A 19,170-nucleotide genomic window follows, 5' to 3' on the forward strand; every position below is an offset into this window, starting at 1 on the left:
TATGCAGGAGACTGAAAGGAATGTGCATTTGTGTGGCCAGCCGGGGGAGCTGATGGTTGCAGGTCATCACCTTCTCCAACCCCCACAGGCAGAGGCTGTGGGAGACCCAAGGGTGCCCCCTGGCATTGAAGAAGTAATGTAGTCACAGTGGCAAAGTTACAAGTTACAAGGCACTAACTTGTTTCTATAAACAGTTACTGCTTTTTTTCTTCATGATTTGGCATTTAAGGCTTAAACCAGAAATAAAAGGCTTCTACTGACAAAGATGGGACATTGTTATGCGTGGTTAAGTGGGTTATGAAATGAAGGGAGGTGGTTTCAAGTCAGAAGCTACTTGACAATTTGACCTTTTCCAGCCTGAACCCCTGTTGAGTAATATTGCCTGTGTTTGGGTAGGTCTCCAGGGACAAAGGTTGTACAAGTTGGTGAAAGGTTTTGACATAAGTGGAACTTTGTGATTTAATATTTTTTTTCTTTCTTTTTTCTTTCTTTTTTGTGGAGAGGAAGTGGAAAGTAGATGGACTATGAGAGACTTGATTTTGGTCCTAAAGTTCACCAGTTCATATGTGACATCTTTAAAATGACAGCAAATGAGAGAAGAGAAAAACAAAACAAAAGAAAACATGTAAGAGGTAAGCAGTTAATAGTTTTCATTCCATATACAATATCTGTGTAAATTGATTTCCTGTAGAGGTAGATTTAATGGATTTTGCTCTAGAATACCTTAGATCTACCTTAGAGCTCTCACACCATGTTTTTTCCCCTGGGTTTAAACTTCATTTAACTTTCAGATATTGGAGAGCAAAAACTGTTGCTTATCACTGCACATCTCTACAAAAAAGCTTATGTAACTTATCAAAACATATTTATTGCCAAATATGCCTTTTTCTTAATTTTGTTCATATTTATTGGGATGACAAATCCATAGAATATATTTTATATGTTAAATTATGGTCTTCATATTAATCTTAAAAGTTTGTGACATGTCCTTTTGTCCACATTTGAAAGATATTCTTCTTCAACAACATATTTTTAATTTTACACTTTCTTTGGTTATTTAATTAAAAAACATGAAAATATAATTGAAAAACTGCAAAAAATGATATGAATATTTATTTTAGAAATTCACCCCTTTGTGTTGGAATGCAAATTGAGTTTCTTTCTCCTTAGGCCTTTTACAGGTAGGACTGAGAATATAAGTTCTGTGATCTTACAAAGGAAAACCACTATTTATGTATAGCTTCTAAAAAGGAAAACAAAAAGAGAAAAATCCTTTGAATTTGAGATGTTCCCATCTCAAGACATTCTGCTTGAAGATTTATGGTTCTGGATTCCAGGTTGGAGTTTTCCAATGTTATCATAAACAACTGGTACACACACATAAACATGAATGTAATCATTATTGCTCTTCCTGTCCACTACCTTTGATTTCTATTTCTCTTTCTTTGTCTGAATTTATTTAAAAGAAAAAAACTTTTTGTAACAACTATTTGCAGTTTAAAAATCAATAAACCCAGTTTTTCAAGAAGAAAAAATATCTGTTTCTGATGAAAATGTGAATTATTTTTCTCAGACTTGAAAAACAGGCTGGAAATACCAGTAAACATATACTCACGAACCTTTTATGGATATGACTGAATGATGATTTTAAAATGCATATAATTACCTAGATTCCAATAGAATTGAAACTTTAAAAGCATTTAATCGCTGAGGCCTGGACCAGACCTCTCCCCAGCCTGCCTGCTTGTGTGTGCACCCCGGATCCTGCCGGAGACATTCTGGAAGCTCCACAGATCCCACAGCCAGGATTAGGTAGGAAATCCCACATACTGCCCTGAGCCCATAGCTGGCTGCTGTGAGTGCTCAGATTCCAGCAGACACCCCCCCTCCCAGCCCCTGCCGGCTAGCATTCCCCTTCCACCCCTCGCCCCTCTTCTGGATCTGAGGCCTGGACCAGACCTCTCCCCAGCCAGCCTGCTGGTGTGTGCACCCTGGATCCCGCCAGAGACATTCTGGAAGCTCCACAGATCCCACAGCCAGCTTTAGCTAGCACCCCCCTTCGGCCCATCTCCCGGATCTGAGGCCTAGACCAGACCTCTGCCAGGTCTGCTGTGGTGAGGACCCCGGATTCTGCCTGAGACATACTGGAAGGTCCACTCAACCCAGAGCCACAGAGGAACAACTGAACTCAGAGCATCAGACAACATATCCTGAGATATCCAAGAGGAGACACTGCACCCAGAACAGCAGACAACTAGCTGGACTGCCACCTTGGAGGCACCATATCCTGAGGCATCCTAGAGGTACCACTGTAATCAGTGCAGCTGGAAAAATCACAGAGACATCTGGACCCCTAGAAGACAAGACACAAGCGAGATAACTGGAAAGGCAGGCTTCAATCAGAGACAGAAGTACAGGTAGCACTAGAATTAACCAGATGGCAAAAGGCAGGCACAAGAACGTAAGCAACAGAAACCAAAGTTACATGGCATCATCAGAACCCAGTTCCCCCATCATAGCAAGCCCTGAACACGCCATCACACCAGGATGTGTGAATGTGTGAAAAGCAGGATTCAGAATTAAAATCACTTCTCATGATGATGATAGAGGACTTTAAGAAATACATAAATAACACTCTCAAAGAACAGATAGAAACCCTTAAAGAGGAAACACAAAAATCCCTTAAGGAATTGCAAGAAAATGCAACCAAACGGGAGAAGGAATTAAACAAAACCATGCAGGATCTAAAAATGGAAGTAGAAACAATAAAGAAATCACAAAGGTAGAATACCCTGGAGATAGAAAACTTAAAAAAACAATCAGGAGTCATAGACACAAGTATTACCAACAGAATACAAGAGATGGAAGAGAGAATCTCATGTGCAGAAGATACCATGGAAAACATTGACACAACTGTCAAAGAAAATGCAAAATACAAAAAGCTACTAACCCAAAATATACAAGAAATCCAAGATACAATGAGAAGGCCAAACCTAAGGATAATAGGTATAGATGAGGGGGAAGACTCCCAACTAAAAGGACCAGTAAATATCCTCAACAAAATTATAGAGGAAAACTTCCCTAACCTAAAGAAAGAGATGTCCATAAATATACAAGAAGCCTATAGAACTCCAAATAGTTTAGACCAGAAAAGAAATACTTCCCGCCATATAATAGTCAAAACATCAAATGTACAAAACAAAGAGAAAATACTAAAAGCAGTAAGGGAAAAAGGCAAAGTAACATATAAAGGCAGACCTATAAGAATTACACCAGACTTCTCACCAGAGACCATAAAAGCCAGAAGATCCTGGACCGATATCATACAGACCCTAAAAGAACATAAATGCCAGCCCAGACTACTATACCCAGCAAAACTGTCAATCATTATTGATGGAGAAACCAAAATATTCCATGACAAATCCAAATTTACACAGTATCTCAACACAAATCCAGCACTTCAAAAGATAATTGGTGGAAAACTCCATCACAAGGAGGGAAACTACAACCTAGAAAAAACAGGAAAGTAATCTTCCAAAAACCATAAAAGAAGGTAGCTACACAAACATATCTCCACTGCCAATAACAAAAATAACAGAAAACAACACTCATTTTTCCTTAATATCTCTTAATATCAATGGACTCAATTCTCCAGTAAAAAGACATAGACTATCAGACTGGATATGTAATCAAGACCCAACATTTTGCTGCATTCAGGAAATGCACCTCTGACAGACACTACCTCAGAGTAAAAGGTTGGAAAACAATCTTCCAAGCAAATGGTCTCAAGAAACAAGCTGGAGTAGCGATTCTAATATCAAATAAAATCAGTTTTCAACCAGAAGTAATCAAAAAAGATAAAGAAGGACACTTCATATTCATCAAAGGAAAAATGTACCAAGAGGAACTTGCAATTCTGAACATCTATGCCCCAAATGCAAGGGCACCCACATACATAAAAGAAACTTTACTGTTGGGAAAAAAAGGCTGGGGATCCCAGGGTTTTTCCCGCCATGCTGTGGGTAGTCGGCTGGGAATGCTCTGGGTTCTTCCAGCTGGAAGTTGGGCCCTGCTGCTCATTAACTAAAAGCCTCTCCCTGGGTCCTCACGGTTCCTCATGGTGGTGCAGCCCCAACACACGAGGAAGCCCTTGGGTTTCCAAAACTGGTTTATTCACATGGCGGATGGTGGGTGGATCTGGATGCATATCCCCTATAAACCCAGGATCGACCTGAGTTAAAAAAGGGGAGGGGAAAAAGGGGAGGGGCTGGGGAGGAATGTTTAATAAGCTCCACCTCTGGCCTTCAGGTACCTCATTAGTATGTAAATCTCTCTAGGGCCTGTTCTTGCCCTCTACCTGTGTACATGACTGAAGGGTGAAGGTGGAATGGAGATTAGACCTCTTGTTAGGCCCAACACTTTACTAAAGCTTAAAGCATACATTGTACCCTACACAATAATAGTGGGAGATTTCAACACCCCACTCTCAGCTATGGACAGATCATGGAAACAGAAACTAAACTTAGACACAATAAAACTAACAGAAGTTATGAAACAATTGGACTTAACTGACATCTATAGAACATTTCATCCTAAAACAAAAGAATATACCTTCTTCTCAGCACCTCATGGTACCTTCTCCAAAATAGACCATATAATTGGTCACAAAACAGGCCTCAACAGATACAAAAAGATTGAAATAATCCCTAGTACCTTATCAGACCACTATTGACTAAGACTTGCTTTGACATGGACAAAAACAACAGAAAGCCCACATACACTTGGAAACTGAACAATGCTCTACTCAATGATAACTTGGTCAAGGAAGAAATAAAGAAAGAAATTAAAGACTTTTTAGATTTAAATGAAAATGAGGACACATCATATCAAAACTTGTGAGACTCATTGAAAGCAGTACTAAGAGGAAAAATCATAGCTCTAAGTGCTCACAAAAAGAAATTCTAAAGAGCATACATTAACAACTTGACAGCAAACCTGAAAGCATTAGAACAAAAAGAAGCTAGTATACCCAAGAGGAGTAGACGGCAGGAAATAATCAAACTCAGTGCTGAAATCAACCAAGTTGAAACAAAAAGAACTATACAAAATATCAACAAAACCAGGAGCTGGTTCTTTGAGAAAATCAACAAGATAGACAAACCCTTAGCCAGACTAACCAAAGGGCGCAGAGACAGCATTCAAATTAATAAAATCAGAACTGAAAAGGGAGACATAACAACAGAAACAGAGGAAATTAAAAAAATCATCAGATCCTACTACAAAGGCCTATACTCAACAAAATTGGAAAATCTGGATGAAATGGACAATTTTCTAGACAGATACCAGGTACCAAAGTTAAACGAGGAGGAGATAAGCCATCTAAACAGTCACATAACTTCTAAAGAAATAGACACAGTCATTAAAAAAATCTTCCCACCAAAAAAAGTCCGGGGCCAGATGGTTTCAGTGCAGAATACTTTCAGACATTCAAGGAAGACCTAATACCAATCCTCTTCAAGCTATCCCATCGAATAGAAAGAGAAGGAACACTACCCAATTCATTCTATGAAGCTACCAGTATGCTCATACCTAAACCACAGAAAGACCCAACAAAGAAAGAGAACTACAGACCAATCTCTCTTATGAACATTGATGCAAAAATACTCAATAAAATTCTCGCAAACTGAATCCAACAACACATCAAAACAATTATCCATCAAGATCAAGTAGGCTTTATCCCAGGAATGCAGGGATGGTTCAATATTCGGAAATCCATCAATGTAATCCAATACATAAATAAACTCAAAGAAAAAAACCACATGGCCATCTCACTAGATGATGAGAAAGCATTTGACAAAATTCAACATCCCTTCGTGTTAAAAGTCTTGGAAAGATCAGGAATTCAAGGCCCATACCTAAACATAGTAAAAGCAATATACAGCAAGCCAGTAGCCAACATCAAACTAAATGGAGAGAAACTTGAAGTAATCCCACTAAGATCATGGACTAGGCAAGGCTGCCCACTCTCACCTTACCTATTCAATATAGTACTGGAAATCCTAGCTAGACCAATTAGACAACAAAAGGAAGTCAAAGGGATACAGCTAGGGGAGGAAGAAGTCAAAATTTCACTATTTGCAGATGATATGATAGTATACTTAAGTGACCCTTAAACTTCCAGCAGAGAACTCCTAAACCTGATAAACAACTTTAGCAATGTGGCTGAATATAAAATCAACTCAAACAAATCAGGAGCCTTCCTCTATTCAAAGGATAAACAGGCTGAGAAAGAAATTAGGGAAATGACACCCTTCACATTAGCCACAAATAAAATAAAATATCTTGGAGTGAATCTAACCAAGCAAGTGAAAGATCTGTATGACAAGAACTTCAAGTCTCTGAAGAAAGAAATTGAAGAAGATCTCAGAAGATGGAAAGATCTCCCATGTTCCTGGATTGGCAGGATTAACTTAGTAAAAATGGCTATCCTGCCAAAAGCAATCTACAGATTCAATGCAATACCCATCAAAATTCCAAATCAATTCTTCATAGAGATAGAAAGAGCAATTTACAAATTCATTTGGAATAACAAAAAACCTAGGATAGCAAGAACTATTCTCAACAATAAAAGAACTTCTGGGGAATCACCATTCCGGACCTCAAAGTGTACTACAGAGCAGTAGTGATAAAAACTGCATGGTATTGGTACAGAGACAGACAGGATGATCAATGGAATAGAATTGAAGACCCAGAAATGAACCCGCACACCTACGGCCACTTCATCTTTTACAAGGAAGTTAAATCCATCCAGTGGAAAAAGGACAGCATTTTCAACAAGTGGTGCTGGCTCAACTGGAGGTCAACATGCAGAAGGATGCAAATTAATCCATTCTTATCCCCTTGTACAAAGCTCAACTCCAAGTGGATAAAGGACCTTCACATAAAGCCAGATACACTGAAACTAATAGAAGCGGAGGTGGGGAAGACCCTCAAATACCTAGGCACAGGGGAAAAGTTCCTGAACAGAACACCAATGGCTTATGCTCTAAGATCAAGAATCGACAAATGGGACCTCATCAAATTGCAAAGCTTCTGTAAGGCAAAGGACACTGTCAACAAGACAAAACGGCAACCAACAGATTGGGAAAAGATCATTACCAATCCTACATCTGATAGAGGGCTAATATCAAATATATACAAAGAACTCAAGAAATTAGACGCCAAACAACAAAATAACCCCATTAAAAATGAGGTACAGAGCTAAACAAAGAATTCTCAACTGAGGAAACTCGAATGGTGGAGAAGCACCTCAAGAAATGCTCAACATCCTTAGTCATCAGGGAAATGCAAATCAAAACAACACTGAGATACCACCTCAAACCAGTCAGAATGGCTAAGATCAAAAACTCAGGTGATAGTAAATGCTGGTGAGGATGTGAAGAAGGAGGAACACTCCTTCATTGTTGGTGGGTTTGCAAGCTGGTACAACCACTCTGGAGGTCAGTCTGGCGCTTCCTCAGAAAATTGGACATAGCACTACTTGAGGACCCAGCTATACCACACCTAGGCATATACCCAGAAAATGCCCCAACAAATAATAAAGACATATGGTCCACTATGTTCATAGCAGCCTTATTTATAATAGCCAGAAGGTGGAAAGAACCCAGATGCCCTTCAACAGAGGAATGGATACAAAAAATGTGGTACATTTACACAATGGAATGTTACTCAGCTATTAAAAATAATGAATTTGAGAAATTCTTAGGTAAATGGATGGAAGTAGAAAATATCATCCTGAGTGAGGTAACCCAATCACAAAAGAACACACATGTTATTTACTCACTGATAAGTGGAGATTAGCCCAAAAGTTTGAAACAACAAAGATTCAACTAACAGACCACATGAAGCTCATGAAGAAGAAAGAACAAGTGTGGATGCCTAGGTCTTACTTAGAAGGAGTAACAAAATACCCAAGGGAGCAAATATGGAGACAAAGTGTGGGACAGAAACCGAAGGAGAGGTTGTATGGAGACCATTCCACATGGGTATTCATCCCAGGTGCAGTCAGCAAAAATAGACGCTGATATGGATGACAGAATGTGCATGCTGACAGCAGCCTGATAAAGCTGTCTCCTTAGAGGGCCCCAAGAGTCTGACATACCCAGAGGCAGATACTCACAGCTAACCATTAATCAGATCAAGGGTTTCCAATGGAGAAGTTAAAGAGAAGACTGAAAGAGCTGAAAGGGTTGGTGGCCCCATGAGGAGAGCAACAATACCAACCAGCCAGAGCCCCCCAGGGTCTAAACCACCAGCCTAGGAGCACATATAGAGAGACACATGACTCCAGCTGTATATGTAGGGGAGGATGGCCTTGTTGGGCATAGGTGGGTGAGGAGATCCTTGGTCCCATGAAGGCTGAACACTGTGTGTGTGTGTGTGGGGGGGGAATCTGAGGGTGGGGAGGGGGATTGAGAGGTAGGTGGGTAAACACCCTCATAGAAGCAGGAGGAGGGGGGATGAGATACGGGGTTCCTGGGTGGTGGGAAAAATGTGGTAAGGGGATAAAATTTGAAATGTAAATATTATATCCAATAAAAGAGGGGGAAAAAAGAAAATCGGTTAGAACCAACATTCTTAATAAAATGTCAGCCCTCAAAAAAAAAAAAAAAAAGCATTTAATCTTGTCTTCATCTTGGTGTGTTTATTATCATTTCACTGTTGAACAAAACAAGCCTTAAACATGTTTACGGACAGGATGATATCTGTCATATATGGCAGGCAACAAGAATTTATAGTGAAAGATATAGATGCAAAGGTCATAGAAAATGTAATCTTCATGGTGAAAATAAATTACTCCAACCAATACCAAAAAAAGTAGTCGTCAAAATAAGAAACTGGAAATGAAAAAACAAATGAAACATGTTTTGTAGCAGTGTTACAGTTTTGTATGTAAAGAGGCATTCATTTCTGAAAATGCTTCTCTTTGGAAGAAACATTCTTTTCTTACCCAAATTTACAAAGGTAGAGTAGGAGTAATGCAGGGATGAAGAGAGGGAAGAAAGCTGGGAGAAAATGAGGAAGAAAGAGAGAGAGAGAGTATATATATGTGAAAGAGAGAGAGGGACTCCCATCCTGATAAGGTCTGGAAGTGTTCTCAGGAGCTGATTGCCTTGGTTCTTCTGTTTATTTGCATAGTTGGGGTAAAATGTCCTCTTGTTTTACTGACTCCAAATTATGCTATGGCAGGTTATTGGAGCTTCAGAAATGATAACAAATAATTCATAATGCTGAAATACTACAATGCATTGTGTTAGTACAACCAGGATTTTCTCCTTTATTATGTTCAGCATCAAATTTCAGAGTGAAATTCTCAAACACTGAAATAATGGCACAGGCTCTTTTAAATTCTAGTTTAAATTACTATTCCTAATATCTGAATCTCTGCTGTCTGCAGAAGGCCCTGCCTGAGAATGGCTACACACCATTATGCTGAGGCCATCTTTACCTGTAGTACTGGGTTTTCAAGAGGTTAGCATTGTCCCTTACTAACAAAAATACAAAAATTCAAAAACAAGTCCACAAAAGAGAAAACTTGCAGAACAATCCTATATTCAATATGAAGAACTGATTCTTGGCAGGACTGTATGCAGAAATCCAGTACATATTAAAATGTGGATGTTGCATTTCAGAGCTATGTGCATCAGTGTCTGAGAAGAGAAGAGCTCTGGAAGATTTCCTTTCTTCCCTCGCTGAATCACAGTGCTCTCACTTTGCTCAGTAATATATAATCAGAAAAGTTGACATTATACTTTTTAATAGTTTAGTAAAATAACATTGCATAAATTTAAACATTTTCCTTATCCATTTTCAGTCTGGGTTATTTCAATTTCAGGATCTTATAAATGAAGTTGCTATTGACATAAATGATTAACAGTCCATGTGGTATAGTCAAGTATCTGTTTGTTAGGCCCAGGAATGGTACAGATAGGTCATGAGGTAGCAAAATTCCCAATTCATTGCACAAGTTTAGATTCCCACCAACAGTAAATGAGTGGTTTCCTTGCTCCACATTCTTTCCAAAATGAGATGTCACCTGAGTTTTGATCTTAGTCATTCTGACAGGTATAAGAGGGAATCTGAAACTTGGTTTTTATTCATTTTTTACTGATGACTAAGGATGGGGACAATTTATTTTATTTATTTAAAAGGTTCTCAGCCAGTAGATATTCCTTTGTCAAGAATTTTTGTTTAGATGTCTATCCCATTTTCAACTGGTTTGTTTGTCTCTACTTTCTTCAGTTCATTATACATGTCAGATTTTAATCCTCTGTTGGGTGTGGAGTTGAAGACCATTTCCCATTCTGTAGGTAACTCCCAGGAAGATATGAGGGTAACCCTGGCTATGATTCCTTGCAATGGAGAATATGGAACTTGAAACAGGCTTCTCCTACCACCAGGCAAGACTTCCAATGGAAGGACTGTGACACCACGCCAGCTACCAAAACCTTGACCCATAATTGCCATGCCTACAAGATGTACAGGCACAAAGGTGGAGCAGAAATTGAGGCAATGGCCAAATAATGACTGGACAAGCTTGAAACCCATTCCATGAGTGGGAGCTCAACCCTTACACTAATAATGATAATCTGTTATACTTGCAGACAGGAGTCTAGCCCGTCATAAGAGAAGCTTTACACTATAATTGATAAAAAAAAACAAAACAAAACAACAACAACAACAACAACAAAAAAAACATGCTCAGGAACCCGCAAATATTAGGTGGAACTTGTGAAAGCCTATGGAAGAAGAAGAGGAAGAATTTAAAGAAAAGGAAGTCTTATGGATACATGAAATTCTACAGAATCACCTATACTGGACCCATGGAAAGAGACAGAGCCTGGACATCCTAGTAGAGACATACATAGAACAGACCTCTGTCTTCTGTTCATATGTAACAGTTGTATAGCTTGGTTTTCATGTGGGACTTCTAAAAGCAGGAGCAGGGCCTGTCTCTGACTGTGTGGCCTGCTTTTGGATTCATTCATCTAACTGGACTGTCTCATTTAGCTTGAACATGAGAAGATGTATTCAGTCTTACTGAGGCTTAAGATGTAAAACTTGATTGATATCAATGGGACCCCATCCCTTTCTTGGTAAAAAAGATAAGGTGGAAGGATAGATGGAGGAGAGATGAGAGGTAGGGACTGAGAGGAGAAGAGGTGGAGAAATATAATATCAAAATGTAAACAAAATAACTTTAAAATTAATTGAAAGTATATCAACCTATCATATCTGTTTCCTGTCAAAGGCAAATCATCTGTAACAATCAATAAAAGACAACATAAGCAATAACCAAAGTGTAGGAAATTCTTCAGAACTCACGATGAAGGATTTTGATCTCTATAAATACATTAATTACAAGTAAAGAGAGAAAAATTAAAGGCTTCAGCAATTAAGAAATGTTGTCTAATTGTAATTGATTTAGATCCATAACAATAAATCTAAGATTGAAATAATATCTTTAGTATTTATGAAATAATTGGATAATTAAATATTGACTTTTAAGCTATATTTTAGTTAATATTAAGAAAGTATTACACACTTATTGTTGTTTGAGAAATTTATAAATGGCTGCATTCAATCTGGATTTTTTTTTTGAAGTTTGATTTAATTTTTTTTAATTTATTTTATTGGATATTATATTTATATTTCAGATTTTATCCCTTTACCACACAGGAACCTCCTATCCCACCCCTCTTCCTCATGCTTCTATGAGAATGTGCCCCCACCTAACCCCCACTCCCACCTCCCCACCCTCGAATTCCCCCACACTTGGGGTTCATCACTCATGGGACCAAGAAACTCCTCTCCCACCTATGTCTAACAAGGCCATCCTCCCCTTGATGTACAGATGGAGTCATGGGTCCCTTCCTATGTTCTCCCAGGCTGGTGGTTTGGACCCTGGGGAGCTCTGGTTGGTTGGTATTGTTGCTCTCCTTATGGGGCCACAAACCCTTTCTTTTCCTTTAGTCTTTCTCTAACTTCTCCATGGGAAACCATTGATAAGATCAGTGGTTAGCTGTGAGCATTGGCCTCTGAATGTGTCAGCCTCTTGCAGACAGCTATATCAGGCTCTTGTCAGCATGCACTTCCTGCCATCCACATCAGAGTCTACCATTTGTAACTGTACATGGAATGGATACCCATGTGGAATGGTCTCCAGATGGCCCCTCCTTTGGTTTCTGTCCCACATTTTGTTTCTATATTTGCTCCCTTGAGTATTTTTGTTACTCCTTCTAAGTAGGACTGAGGTATCCACACTTGGTCTTTCTTCTTCATGAGCTTCATGTGGTCTGTGAGTTGAGTCTTGGCTATTCCAAGCTTTTGGTCTAAAAACTGCTTATCAGTATGTAAATACCACTTGTGGTTTTTGTGACTGGGTTAGCTCACTAAGGATGATAATTTCTAGTTCTATCCATTTACCTAATAATTTCTCGAATTCATTATTTTTAATAGTTGAATAATACTCCATTGTGTAAATGTACCACATTTTTTTGTATCCATTCCTTGGTTGAAGGACATATGGGTTCTTTCCAGCTTCTGGCTATTATAAATAAGGCTGCTATGAACATAGTGGAGCATATGTCCTTATTATATGTTGGAGCATCTTCTGGGTATATGCCCAGGAGTGGGATAGCTGGATCCTAGGTAATGCTATGTCCAATTTTCTGAGGAACAGCCAGACTGATTTCCAGAGTGGTTGTACCAGCTTGCAATCCCACCAACAATGGAGGAGTGTTCTTTCTCCACATCCTTGCCAGCATCTACTATCACCTGAGTTTTTGATCATAGCCATTTTTACTGATGTGAGGTGGTATCTCAGGGTTGTTTTGATTTGCATTTCCCTGATAACTAAAGATGTTATGCATTTCTTAAGGTGCTTCTTGGCTATTCTAGTTTTCTCAGTTGAAAATTCTTTGTTTAGCTCTGTACTCCATTTTCTAATAGGGTTATTTGGTTGTCTGGTGTCTAATTTCTTGAGTTCTTTGTATATATTGGATATTAGCCCTCTATCAGATGTAGGATTGGTAATGATCTTTTCCCAATTTGTTAGTTGCCATTTTGTCTTATTGACAATGTCCTTTGCCTTATAGGAGCTTTGCAATTTTATGAGGTCCCATTTGTCAATTCTTGATCTTAGAGCATAAGCCATTGGTGTTCTGTTCAGGAACTTTTCCCCTGTGCCTAGGTATTCGAGGGTCTTCCCCACCTTCTCTTCTATTAGTTTCAGTATATCTGGTTTTATGTGAAGGTTCTTTATCCTCTTGGACTTGAGCTTTGTATAAGGAGATATGAATGGATTGATTTGCATCCTTCTGCATGCTGATCTCCAGTTGAACCAGCACCATTTGCTGAAAATGCTGTCCTTTTTCCATTGGATGGTTTTAGCTCCTTTGTCAAAGATCAAGTGATCATAGGTGTGTGGGTTCATTTCTGGATCTTCAATTCTATTCCATTGATCTTCCTGCCTGTCTCTGTACCAGTGCCATACAGTTTTTATCACTATTGCTCTGTAGTACTGTTTGAGGTCAACAAGATGATTCCCCCAGATGTTCTTTTATTGTTGAGAATAGTTCTTGCTATCTTGGGTTTTTTATTATTCCAAATGAATTTGCAAATTGCTCTTTCTATCTCTATGAAGAACTGATTTGTAATTTTGATGGGGATTGCATTGAATCTGTAGATTGCTTTTGGCAAGATGGCCATTTTTACTGAATTAATCCTATCAATTCAGGAGCATGGGAGGCCTTTCCATATTCTGAGATCTTTTTCTATTTCTTTCTTCAGAGACTTGAAGTTCTTGTCATACAGATCTTTTACTTGCTTGGTTAGATTCACTCCAAGGTCCAAGGTATTTTATGTTATTTATGACTATTGTGATGGATGTCATTTCCCTAATTTCTTTCTCAGCCTGTTTACCCTATGAATAGAGGAAGGCTACTGATTTGTTTGAGTTGATTTTATATCCAGCCACTTTACTGAAGTTGTTTATCAGGTTTAGGAGTTTTCTTGTGGAAGTTTTAGGGTCACTGAAGTATACTATCATATCATCTGCCAATTGTGAAATTTTAATTGCTTCCTTTCCAATTTGTATCCCTTTGACTTCCTTTTGTTGTCTACTTGCTCTGGCTAGGACTTCCAGTACTATATTGAATAGGTAGGGTGAGAGTGGGCAGCCTTGTCTAGTTCCTGATCTCAGTGGGATTGCTTCCAGTTTCTCTCCATTTAGTTTGGTACATGTTGGGTACTGGTTTGCTGTATATTGCTTTTACTATGTTTAGGTATGGACCTTTAATTCCTAATCTTTCCACGACTTTTACCATGAATGGATGTTGTATTTTGTCAAATGTTTTCTCGGCATCTAGTGAGATAATCATGTTTTTTTTTTTCTTTGAGTTTATTTATGCAGTGGATTACATTGATAGATTTCCGAATATTGTACCATCTCTGCATTCCTGGGCTAAAGCCTACTTGATCAAGATAAATGATTGCTATGATGTGTTCTGGGATTCGGTTTGTGAGAATTTTATTGAATATATTTGCATCAATATTCATAAGAGAGATTGGTCTGAAGTTCTCTTTCTTTGTAGTGTCTTTGTGAGGTTTAGGTATGAGTATAATTGTAGCTTCATAGAACGAATTGGGTATTGTTCCTTCTGTTTCTATTTTGTGGAATTATTTGAAGAGAATGGGTATTAGGTCTTCCTGGAAGGTCTGATAGAATTCTGCACTAAAACCATCTGACCCCAGACTTTTTTGGTGGGGAGACTTTTAATGACTGCTTCTATTTTTGGGGGGTACTAGGACTGTTTAGATGGTTTATCTTCTCCTGATTTAATTTTGATACTTGGTATCTGTATAGAAAATTGTCAATTTCATCCAGATTTTCCAATTTTGTTGAGTATAGGCCTTTGTAGTAGGATGTGACAAATTTTTAAATCTTCTCAGTTTCTGTTGTTTTGTCTTTCTTTTCAGTTCTGATTTTATTAATTTGATCACTGTCTCTGTGCCCTTTGGTTAGTCTGGCTAATGGTTTTTCTATCTTGTTGATTTTCTGAAAGAACCAGTTCCTTGTTTTGTTGATATTTTGTATAGTTCTTTCTGTTTCTACTTGGTTGATTTTAGCCCTGAGTTTGATTATTTCCTGATGTCTACTATTCTTGGATATATTAGCTCCTTTTCGTTCTAGATCTTTCAGGTGTGCTGTCAAGTTGTTAGTGTATGCTCTTTCCATTTTATTTTTATAGGCACTTAGAGCTATGAGTTTTCCTCTTAATACTGCTTTCATGGAGTTCCACAAGTTTTGGTATGTAGTGCCCTCATTGTCATCAAATTCTAAAATGTCCTTAATTTCTTTCTTTACTTCTTCCTTGATCAAGTCATCATTGAATAGAGCATTGTTCAATTTCCACTTGTATGTGGGCTTTCCACTGTTTTTGTCATTATTAAAGACCAGCCTTAGTCCATGGTGGTTTGATAGGTACAAGGGATTATTTCAATCTTTTTGTATCTGTTGAGGCCTGTTTTGTGACCAATTATATGGTCTATTTTGGAGAAGGTACCATGAAGTGCTGAGAAAAAGGTATATTCTTTTGTTTTAGGATGAAATGTTCTATAGATATCAGTTAAATCCATTTGGTTCATAACTTCTGTTAGTTTCATTGTTTTTGGTTTAGTTTTTGTTTCCATGATCTGTCCATTGCTGAGAGTGGGGTATTGAAATCTCCCACTTTTATCATGTGAGGTGCAATGTATGCTTTAAGCTTTAGTAAAATTTCTTCTATGTATGTGGGAGCCCTTGCATTTGGGGCATAGATGTTCAGAATTGAGAGTTCATCTTGGTTCATTTTTCTTTTGATGAATATGAAGTGTTTTTCTTATCATTTTTGATTACTTTTGGTTGAAAATCAATTTTATTTGATATAAGAATTGCTACTACAGCTTGTTTCTTGGGACCATTTGCTTGGAAGATTGTTTTCCATCCTTTTACTCTGAGGTAGTGTTTGTCTTTGTCACAGAGGTGCATTTCCTGAATGCAGCAAAATTCTGGGTTGTGTTTATATATCCAGTCTGATAGTTTATTATTTTTTATTGGAGAATTGAGTCCATTGATATTATAAATGACTGCATTCAATATGGCTTTTCTTAATCAGCTGCCATGTTCATGACTAGCCTAGGCCTGCGACCAGGTGCAGAGGTAATGATACCTTCTCTGTTCCTCTTGGCTACCCACTCAGGTGATCAGAGTCATAAGCCCTGCCATCCATGAGAAGCCAGCATGTGAGATGGCTCTGCCAATCTTCCACATTGTCTCTATAAGCCTGGCATTGCCCAGACCATCCTGCATCCATGTGGGCCTGGTAAAAAAAATGAGACTCTAATGCATAATGATTAATCAAAGGCTTTATATGTTTGGTAATGGTCAATACCAATATGCTCATACAATTAGAGGTATAACCCAATACCCAACCTAGGTATACCAACTACCTTTGACTGCTAGAGACTGGTGCATGTCCACTCCTACATTTCCCTCTCTCTGGTCTCTCTCCCCTAGCTTCTCTTCTTTCTCCTCTTCCTCTCCTTATTCCTCCTTGTCCTTTCCTTACTCCTCCCATCTTAGCTCCTTCTATACTTATTTTTATGCAAGACAATGAAACAGAAATTGCAAACTGGTGCTAGACACATAGAAAACATGCTGGTAAATAGCAGGAAATTGAGAATTGCTTAGGTTTTGCAACTGAATTATGTTTTTATCTTCCCAGATTTTCTTAAACTAGAAAGAGTTCTAGATAGAGACTTGAAAAATCATATCTCTTTCTTTTTAATTTACTTATTTACTTTTTACTTATTCACTTTATAACCTAGTCACTGCCCCCCTCCTGGTCACCTCCTCCCACAATCCTCTTCATATGACAACCCCTTCTCTTATCCTCTGGTGAGTGAAGGCCTCCATGCTTGTCCTCTACCCCGGCAGTTCAAGTCATTGCAAAGTTCAGTTCTTCCTATCTCATTGAGGCCATACAAAGGAGCCCAAATAGAAGAATATATCTCATGTGCAGGTAAGCTTTTGGAAAACATGTTCCAATTAAAGAACAAGCTGTAGATCTGTTAATTATGTCAGGGGGAGACCTAGATCAAGTCCCTGTATGTTCTTTGATTGATGCAATAGACTCTGATAGACCCAAGGGTCCATGTTAGTTGAAACTATTATTCTTCCTATGGAGTTCCTACCCCTTAAGAGCCCATAATCCTTCCATGTCTTATTTAATAGTCCCCAAGTTCCATTCACTGTTTGACTGAGAATGTTTATTTTTGTCTGGGTCAGTTCTTGGATGCAGACTTTCAAAAGACAACACATCTCTGTCCACAAGCATAACAGAGTATCATTAATAATGTTAGGAACTGTTGCTTGCCAATTGGTTGGGGTTCTAGTTGGGCTGCATATTGGTCAGCTATTCTCTGAGTCTCTGCTTCATCCACCTTGTCTGCATTTCTTCTATACAGGTTAAATTTGGAAATGTATTCTGAGGAGGTTGCTGTGCCTTCAGTTGGGAAAAGTTCTTCATTAATCCTACATCTGACTGATAGCTAATATTGAAAATATATAAAGAACTCAAGAAGTTAGTCTACAAAACACCAAATTATTTTCTTTTAAAAATGCAGTACAAAGCCAAAAAGAGAATTCTTGACAGAGGAATCCTAAATGAATGAGAAACACTTAATGAAATGTTCAACATCCTTAGACATCAAGAAAAAGCAAAACAAAACTACATGGAGATTCAACTTTAAACCAATCAGAATGTCTAACATCAAAAACAGAAGTGACAGCACATACTGGCAAGGATGTAGAGAAAGAGGAATCCTTTTTAACTCGTAGTACTACAAACTGGTACAATCACTTTGGAAAATATTGGAATTTCTCTTTATATTGAAGACACAGCTATCCAACTCCTGGCCATGTACCCAAATTATATTTCACTATACCACAAGGATTCATATTCATTTCACAGAAGCCTTATTAGTGATAGGCAGAAGCTGTAAACAACTCCCAATCAAAAACATACCTCACTAGAAGAATGGATATATAAAATATACTTTATTTACACAAAACACTTTTCATCTATTAAAAAAAGGACATCATAAATTTACAGGCAAATGGATAGAACTAGAAAATTCCATCCTGGGTGAGGTAAGGCAGAATCAAACGACATACATAGTATGTACTCATGGATAAGGGGATATTCACCAAAAAGTATAGAATATCCATCATACAACTCACGGACTACATGACGTTTACAAAAAAAGGAAGGCTTAACTTGGATTCTTCATTCCCACTTAGAACAGGGGAAAAAAATAATCACAGGAGACAGAGGGAGGAATAGATATGTGAAGGAGAAGGGAAAGGATATGGGGGCAGGATCATGTATGGGGGGGTGACAGAGAAAAGACCAGAGGATGAGAAAAAAGAATGGGAAATTCATCTGTGAGGAGTTGGGCGGGGGCAGGCAGAAACTAGAGAAAGATCCAGAGACCTGAGACAGAAAAGGCTCTCAAGAATTAATGGGTGAAGCCTTTAGACAACCTACCAACAGATGACAGAAACAGATATAGCTACTTACAGGACACCGTTTGACTGAGCTGAGGGACCCCTATGGAAGATCTAGAAGAAGACTGAAGAAGCTGAAGGGGATAACAACCCATATGAAGAACAACATAATCAGCTAACCTGAGGCCCTCAAGGTTCAGAACGTTTAAGCCACCAATCAAAGAGCAACATTGGCTGATCCAGGATCCCCAGGCACATATATAGAAGACTACATTGTCTGGAATCAGTGGGAGAGGATGCATCTAATTCTAAAGAAACTTGAGGCCCCATATAATGAGGATGCAGGAAGGGCTGAGGTAAAGGTGGATGGATATGTGGGAGTGTGTGTAGGGGAGCACCCTCTAAGAGGCAAAGAAGAGGAAGACTGGGATGAAGAATTCTGGGAGGGAAAACAGGAAGGGGCAACATTTGGAATGTTGGAACTTAAATAAATAAAATACTTTAACAAATAAATGAAAAACAAACAACCAGAAATGATAGACCTAGTTGGCTTCCTAAAG

At 38.4% G+C, this 19,170-nt stretch overlaps 1 long non-coding RNA gene across 1 annotated transcript; it reads left to right on the top strand.

The window, feature by feature from the left end:
* The first annotated feature begins 422 nt into the window (after positions 1–422).
* LOC143443426 (uncharacterized) lies at positions 423–18,109 on the top strand. Its single transcript, XR_013112383.1, has 2 exons — positions 423–632; positions 17,569–18,109. It is a non-coding gene; the product is annotated as an uncharacterized LOC143443426 (long non-coding RNA).
* Positions 18,110–19,170: the final 1,061 nt, after the last annotated feature.

This window comes from Arvicanthis niloticus, chromosome 9 (genome assembly GCF_011762505.2).
Source record: "Arvicanthis niloticus isolate mArvNil1 chromosome 9, mArvNil1.pat.X, whole genome shotgun sequence".
Classification (NCBI taxonomy): domain Eukaryota; kingdom Metazoa; phylum Chordata; class Mammalia; order Rodentia; family Muridae; genus Arvicanthis; species Arvicanthis niloticus.